Source organism: Orycteropus afer, unplaced genomic scaffold (genome assembly GCF_000298275.1).
Source record: "Orycteropus afer afer isolate SDZICR_OR568_19922 unplaced genomic scaffold, OryAfe1.0 scaffold00290, whole genome shotgun sequence".
Classification (NCBI taxonomy): Eukaryota; Metazoa; Chordata; class Mammalia; order Tubulidentata; family Orycteropodidae; genus Orycteropus; species Orycteropus afer.
The window spans coordinates 1,020,380-1,022,224 of NW_006921877.1; positions in this window are offsets into that span (position 1 = coordinate 1,020,380).

Genomic DNA, 1,845 nt, shown 5'->3' on the forward strand with positions numbered 1-1,845 from the left:
ATGTCAGCAGATCATGGCAGGCTGCTGAACAAACGACATGGCTACATCCAGGGTCCAAGCATGCCATAAGCTAGAGACCATTCCCAAAGCTGCTTCTTATATATGGGAAGCAGACCACATACCCAAAGCAGCTATTCAGCTGCTTGTGGTAGATCCCACCATGGAGTTGACTACCAGTCTCATTATGGGGAATAACTACCACTAGCTTCCCAGCCACTCAACCAGGCCCAGCCAAGATGACACACAAACACAACCACCACATATATGCATATATAAAAAGATATAGTTGTAAGTGCAGTTCATGGTAACTCAAATACATCATTAAGTCAGGGTCTACATGCATATATATTTGCCCACTGGACATCTCTACAGATACCTCCAAATCAAAAGATCTGAAACAGAACTCCTTTCTTCCCTCAGCCCCCAAATGAACTCCTTTTTCCATTTTAGGGAGCAAGATCCACCTTTTCCCATCCAAGCTCAGAAATTTGGATGACCTCCTGAAGACTCCTTCTCTTTTATCAATCACCAAGTCCCTCACTCCTACCCACTACTCAAAGGGCTCTCAAATGTATTCCCAATTCCAGTGCAATTTCCACACAGTCTCCATTATACTTTCTGTACATATCAATGAAACAAGGTCACTCTTCTGATAGCTCTTCTGTGGCTCCCCACTGCCTACAGAGTAAACCCTGAGTGCATGAGTGTTACCAGTGTATAAAGACTTTTAGGTTCCTTTTTTTTTTTTTTAATTTTTATTGTGATTTGGGTGAAAGCTTACAGAGCAAATTCATTTTCCGTACAGCAGTTCATACACATTTTGTCTCATGACATTGACTGCAATTCCCTACAATGTAGCAGCTCTCTTCGCACTTCCTCCCAGTAGTTACCTCTTCCTTGTGTCCTTCTCCCATGCACTCCTGCTGCCCTGAGCTGTCTCCCTGTGCAAACACTGCCCTTTTGTTCTCCAACAACTGACTGCTCCAAGTAGTGTATCTACCTGATGTAAATGTTCAGCCCACATGCCTGTCTATTATTTGGCTGGAAGCCGCAGGAATGAGTTCAATTCCAGACCTGAAGGGTAACTAGGGGCCATGGTCTCAGGGGTCTCACCACGTTCTATCAGACCAGCAAAGCTGAGGACCTCTTGGTTCTTGAAGGCCCTGCCACCTTCTCCAGGCTCGTCTCTCACCACCTCCCCCTTTTAATGCCAGAAACCATTTGTAGTTCTCTGAATTTGCTGAGCAATTCTTGCTGTTCTTTGGCATGGAGAATCATTCCCAGATTCCCCATATCTAAAATGACCTCTCTTATGGGTTGAATTATATCAGCAAAAAATACATATTGTAAATCCTAACCCTGGAGGACTTTTTTGTTATGTTAACAAGGCCGTAGCATAGGATGTATCTTCAGCCAATTGCTTTATTTTTTTTTTTATTTTAAAAGCTTGTTTTACATTCAACGTTACGTGTACATTTAGTTTCACTCCCCATTTACCATGTCCAACCCTAACCCAGTCTCCTCCCCTCTCTACCTTGTAACCCTCTCCCTGTGCCCCTCATATTTATGCAATCCTGTTTGTTCTGCATTTCCTCAACTTGAGTGTTGGTCCTCTGGTGCCCCATGGTCCATTACTCTAAGGGATGTATTACCATAGAGTATGTGGGTGCATCATCCTGGGTTGAGTGGTCTGCATGTACATGTTATTAACTATTGGGCTGAGAGCCAGCCCCTGACGGTGAGTTTTATTCCAGGTGCAGAATGTATTCCAGGGCATAGTATTGGGGGGTCTCATCAGACTTCCTCTGACCAGTAATTCTGGTCATTATTGAGTTTTTGGATTTT